The 6,715-nt window shown below is 42.0% G+C and overlaps 1 long non-coding RNA gene across 1 annotated transcript; it reads right to left on the bottom strand.

Moving 5' to 3' along the window:
- Window positions 1-3,736: 3,736 nt before the first annotated feature.
- Window positions 3,737-4,686, bottom strand: LOC141906395 (uncharacterized). The gene is made up of 6 exons (XR_012619326.1): window positions 4,621-4,686; window positions 4,417-4,506; window positions 4,175-4,283; window positions 4,048-4,074; window positions 3,905-3,963; window positions 3,737-3,820 (listed from the first exon to the last, which is right to left on the bottom strand). It is a non-coding gene; the product is annotated as an uncharacterized LOC141906395 (long non-coding RNA).
- Window positions 4,687-6,715: the final 2,029 nt, after the last annotated feature.

Here is a 6,715-nt window from a genome sequence, read left to right as displayed (position 1 = left end):
TGTGACGGGACATGGGTCCTCTCACGGGACAAATGTAGAATTCTTACATGAAACGTCGATTCCAATGCTAGCGGTTTCGAGTCCCTTATATATTCTTATGTATTCTGCCTATAACGATTATGAATAAATAAATTCAACTATCGATTGTAATTATTACATTTTCCATTTTGATTTCATTTATAAATACATAAGGGCCTACCGAAAAATTCTAATTTACTGCAGGGCCAGGGGGACAATAGGGGATATGAATGCACGTTTTTCACGCAGGATTTTACAACGGAACCCGCGATTCAAGTTACCGTCCCGTGAGAGGTCCCGATTCAACACAATGTCCCGTGAGAGGACCCGATTTTAAATACTGTCCCGTGAGAGGACCCGATTAAACACACTGTTCCGTGAGAGGACCCGATTTTGAATACTGTCCCGTTAGAGGACCCTATTTTAAATACTGTCCCGCGAAGGAACCCGATTTTAAATACTGTCCCGTGAGAGGACCCGATTCAACACACTGTCCCGGGAGAGGACCCTATTTTAAATACTGTCCCGCGAAGGAACCCGATTTTAAATACTGTCCGTGAGAGGACCCGATTCAACACACTGTCCCGTGAGAGGACCCTATTTTAAATACTGTCCCGCGAAGGAACCCGATTTTAAATACTGTCCCGTGAGAGGACCCGATTCAACACACTGTCCCGTGAGAGGGCCCTATTTTAAATACTGTCCCGCGAAGGAACCCGATTTTAAATACTGTCCCGTGAGAGGACCCGATTCAACACACTGTCCCGTGAGAGGACCCGAATCAACTTACTGTCCCGTGAGAGGACCTGGTTTCAAATAATGTCACGTGAGAGGGCCCGATTCAACACACTGTCCCGTGAGAGGACCCGATTTTGAATACTGTCTCGTTAGAGCACCCTATTTTAAATACTGTCCCGTGAGAGGACCCGATTCAACACACTGTCCCGTGAGAGGACCCTATTTTAAATACTGTCCCGTGAAGGAACCCGATTTTAAATACTGTCCCGTGAGAGGACCCGATTCAACACACTGTCCCGTGAGAGGACCCGATTTTGAATACTGTCCCGTTAGAGGACCCGGTTCAACACACTGTCCCGTGAGAGGACCCTATTTTAAATACTGTCCCGCGAAGGAACCCGATTTTAAATACTGTCCCGTGAGAGGACCCGATTCAACACACTGTCCCGCGAGAGGACCCTATTTTAAATACTGTCCCGCGAAGGAACCCGATTTTAAATACTGTCCCGTGAGAGGACCCGATTCAACACACTGTCCCGTGAGAGGACCTGGTTTCAAATAATGTCCCGTGAGAGGACCCGGATCAACTTACTGTTCCGTGAGAGGACCTGGTTTCAAATAATGTCACGTGAGAGGACCCGGTTCAACACACTGTCCCGTGAGAGGACCCGATTTTAAATACTGTCCCGTTAGAGGACCCTATTTTAAATACTGTCCCGTGAGAGGACCCGATTCAACACACTGTCCCGTGAGAGGACCCGAATCAACACACTGTCCCGTGAGAGGACCCTATTTTAAATACTGTCCCGCGAAGGAACCCGATTTTAAATACTGTCCCGTGAGAGGACCCGGTTCAACACACTGTCCCGTGAGAGGACCCGATTCAACACACTGTCCCGTGAGAGGACCCTATTTTAAATACTGTCCCGCGAAGGAACCCGATTTTAAATACTGTCCCGTGAGAGGACCCGGTTCAACACACTGTCCCGTGAGAGGACCCGATTCAACACACTGTCCCGTAAGTGGACCCTATTTTAAATACTGTCCCGTGAGAGGACCCGATTCAACATACTGTCCCGTGAGAGGACCCGATTCAACACACTGTCCCGTGAGAGGACCCGAATCAACTTACTGTCCCGTGAGAGGACCTGGTTTCAAAGAATGTCACGTGAGAGGACTCGGTTCAACACACTGTCCCGTGAGAGGACCTGGTTTCAAATAATGTCACGTGAGAGGGCCCGATTCAACACTCTGTCCCGTGAGAGGACCCGATTCAACACACTGTCCCGTGAGAGGGCCCGCTTTTAAATAATGTCCCGTGAGAGGACCCGATTCAACATACTGTCCCGTGAGAGGACCCGATTCAACACACTGTCCCGTGAGAGGACCCGAATCAACTTACTGTTCCGTGAGAGGACCTGGTTTCAAAGAATGTCACGTGAGAGGACTCGGTTCAACACACTGTCCCGTGAGAGGACTAATGAAATTGTCCACTTTGTCAATGTTGAGTCCCATGTTCATAATGATAATGCATTTTTGCCATATATAAAAATTACAACAAGAAATTATTATTTCAACAATATGCGTACAATGATGGCTGGATGTACGTACTAAAAGCCAAATTGGCTATGTCCCCTTAAAACATAAAACAAATCGTATATATGTGAAATTATGTTCAGTTATTTATTTATCAAAATCTGTAAACCATATTACATTCGAAGACTATATTATTCATATTTGAACATAAACAACATACGTTGGAATTCGAAATCAATTTAGCATTTTAGATTACTAAATCTTTGTCGCCAAACTAAATTATTACTTATCATTTAATTATTAATTATTACTTTACACGGTAAAAAAGGTTATCATCAATTCTTTCATATTTCCCCTTTTACTCTTCAGCAATATTTCCCAATTCCGGATAGATGTATTATAATTTGAACCAAAAATTATCATTTCATATTGGATGACAGAAAACGCCCTTGTCTGTTAAGACACAATACAAAAATAATATTTAACACGAAGTAGTACACAGCATAAGACATCGACAACAAACCAGGCAGATAAAACGATCCACTAATTAACAACAATTTACAATACCATCTCGGCCCCGGCTGGAATCTTTCAACCATCATTCATAACTTCTGAAACATCATTGCAAAGAACTTCTATAGGCTATATACTACACACATCTATTAGAAGACTGGACAGCATTTCAACAATTCAAACATCCATGTCACAATCTGGTTCCTATTAAAACCATTACCAAAATTCAGCAAAGACCATCTCTAGCAATCCAAAAGTTCATCGCAACAAGAAAACTTATTCCATAGAATACAATCATTACGGGATAACCAATCTACAACAGCTCCCATTTAAGAATCGAAAACTGCTTCACTCTTCAATAATCTGGCAAGAAGTATTTGGACATTAGTCGTTGTACATCTTTTAGTTTTTTGGCCTCTGTTCTTCTTCCAAGAATATCAGCCTCGTTGTATGTGATATTTCGGTAGGTTGACACCAATAAACAAATGGCCTCTTTAAGCAAAACGTCATTAACATACGTTACTGCTGACCTGAAAAATATTTTAATACAATGAATATAACATGGATGAAATTCTTTTAAGAAATTAGCAATAGAAGATGAGAATGAACTTACGTCTTTCCTTCTTTAAAAACTGAATTCAGCATTTTAGAATGATGTTGTCGGAGGGTCATGTAGCGAGTTGAATATGGTTTCCTGTAATTGAAATGAATTGATTATCATTTCGAAATATAGTAAAAAAACTTCACGTCTGATTCATGTATATACTTACGATTTGTCCGCAAAGGTAGGGCTGACGTATGATTTCATTACACTATAGAGATATGCATGGCCCTTTAAAATATTGAATATTACGATGATCGAAAGAAAGCTCATTTATTTGTACGCATTTCATATTTTCTGTTATCAATGCTTACCCCATCAGTTAAAAGTCCATAGCCATATCCTTTCAGTTCTTTTTCGGCTCTTTCATGGTCTTTGTTAATCAAGTCCAAATGTCTCCTGAATTCCGGCCTTCTGAAACCAAAGATTGTATATTATCAACAAAAGTTTGAAAAATTCAACAAACTGGCGAGATTTCTACTAAGGTACAATATTTACCTCTTGTCTTTTATCTCGGCATTAATTATACGAGAAACGTGATATTCAACCGCGCCAAGCTGCGAAAAGAAAAACATTTGATTCATTGCTTTCTAGTGGAAAATGGCAAGAGTTTCGTATGCATTATGTATCGGATTCCATACCTGACTCTTAATGAATCGTTTAGGTACCTATATAAAAAGAATGCAATCACATTGTATAAAAGGATAGCATAGCAAGGATATAGGCATAGCTTATTTGATCAAAATATTTTTTTAGTTCATCGCTTACCTGAAAACACGTTTCGCATCTATAGTCAATTTTCTCCACAGTATCTTCGTTCAGACCAATACATTTCGGATGGAACCACCCACTACATTCATCGCATTGCAAATACTTCCTAAAATGCAAATGCAGAAAATTTTGAAAGTGAAGGTAAGTGAAAGTGAAAGTGAAGGTAAAAGATTTTTTCGACAATGACGACTGAATCTTAAAACAACAGCCTGATCTTATATGATATAATTAAGCTTTACCTTCCATCATCTGGTTTCTTGCAAACGCAGTAGATTCCTTTATCGACAACCCGTCTTCTTTTTTTCTGCGGTTCTCAGAGGTAACTGTCACTTTGACGCTATGAAATTCAATTAATTAACCCTTAGCTGACATGAACAAGGCTTCTGATGGCTGTATTATTTTTGCCAAATAGTCAGAAGGGGTGGCATATACTATCAACTTACCGTCTTCCGTGGGTTAGGCCGCAAGGTTACCCTCTGACACTCTCGACTGACACGCGTCGTCTTGGGATATAGCTCCTTTTTACTAGGGCAACGTAGTGAATATCTTGAATATGCCCTAGTAAGATGGGTTCAGCATTTTTACATTCGACAGGATCTATCATATTGATGTTTGACTGCTCTGAACTGGTATATAGTACCATTGGTCTCCCTTAACAGTCAGCTGTGGCACGGACAACTAAAGCATCGGCCCAGGTGGCTTTTTGTCTCATTTTATTAAGATATAATGGCCATGTCAGATGAGACTCCAGAAAGTCGGCCTTATCAGCCCCATCCAGCGAAGCAAACCATAATATGTGTATATAATATTTATTGTAGTCTGTCTTGATATATCAATGGGTTTTTAATTTACTTACAGCGCAATATCTATTTTCAGAAAGGTATGAAACAGCCATTAATCGTAGCTCATGTGCTGTTATGTCAACGTTTTCTCGCCTCAATTGTTCGACAACAGCTGCAAAAAAAGCAGCTTCCGTCATCCGCGACCGACACAATATTCAGATTGGATTCGGAAACTAGAGATTGAAGCCTTTTCTCTGCACTCTGACGGAGATGTGACTCTTTGAGTGATAACTTCATACTGATTTTAATCTGTTCTGCCTCGGTGAGATTTTGTATATCAAAGACGTCGTCATACAATCTAAGCCAGCCGTCTTCTGCGGACACCTGTAATTTCATACAGTAAAATATATTTTTTTTCAATATTTGATCATTTTTTCATATTGTACATTGAAGTTTTCATGCAACAACTTTTGGCTCACGTTTGAAATATCATCGCCCACGTCATCGTCTTGGTCCTGTCGTTCGCCGGACACCTATAAATCAAAATAGAGAAATATTCCAACAATATTCACTATTTGTCATAAAGATATTTATTCAACAACTTTTCGTTCAACAACTTTTGACTCACGTTTGAAATATCATCGTCCACGTCGTCGTCTTGGTCCTGTCGTTCGCCGGATACCTATAAATCAAAATAGAGAAATATTCCACCAATATTCACTATTTGTCATAAAGATATTTATTCAACAACTTTTGACTCACGTTTGAAATATCATCGCCCACGTCATCGTCTTGGTCCTGTCGTTCGCCGGACACCTACAAATCAAAATAGAGAAATATTCCACCAATATTCACTATTTGTCATAAAGATACTCATTCAACAACTTTTGGCTCACGGGACAGTGTGTTGAATCGGGTCCTCTCACGGGACAGTGTGTTGAATCGGGTCCTCTCACGGGACATTATTTGAAACCGGGTCCTCTCACGGGACAGCAAGTTGATTCGGGTCCTCTCACGGGACAGTATTAGAAATCGGGTCCTCTCACGGGACAGTGTGTTGAATCGGGCCCTCTCACGGGACATTATTTGAAACCGGGCCCTCTCACGGGACAGCAAGTTGATTCGGGTCTTCTCACGGGACAGTATTTAAAATCGGGTCCTCTCACGGGACAGTGTGTTGATACGGGCCCTCTCGCGGGACATTATTTGAAACCGGGTCCTCTCACGGGACAGTGTGTTGAATCGGGCCCTCTCGCGGGACAGTATTTAAAATCGGGTTCCTTCGCGGGACAGTATTTAAAATAGGGTCCTCTCACGGGAGAGTGTGTTGAACCGGGTCCTCTCACGGGACAGTATTTAAAATCGGGTCCTCTCACGGGACAGTGTGTTGAATCGGGCCCTCTCACGGGACATTATTTGAAATCGGGTCCTCTCACGGGACAGTGTGTTGAATCAGGTCCTCTCACGGGACAGTGTGTTGAATCGAGTCCTCCCACGGGACAGCATTTAAAATCGGGCCCTCTCACGGGACAGTGTGTTGAATCGGGTCCTCTCACGGGACAGTATTTGAAATCGGGTCCTCTCACGGGACAGTAAGTTGAATCGGGTCTTCTCACGGGACAGTGTGTTGAATCGGGTCCCTCACTTTGAATTCTCTCTCGAGAGTGATCTAGGGCCATTAAGTTGCCCCCCTCCACTTTTACTTTTGTTTGCAGTGTAACGCTTAACAAACGGTTACTAACACCATTGGCACCAA

The sequence above is a fragment of the Tubulanus polymorphus genome, chromosome 5 (assembly GCF_964204645.1).
Source record: "Tubulanus polymorphus chromosome 5, tnTubPoly1.2, whole genome shotgun sequence".
In the NCBI taxonomy this organism is placed as follows: Eukaryota; Metazoa; Nemertea; class Palaeonemertea; order Tubulaniformes; family Tubulanidae; genus Tubulanus; species Tubulanus polymorphus.
This window is presented reverse-complemented; position numbering and strand designations above follow the sequence as displayed.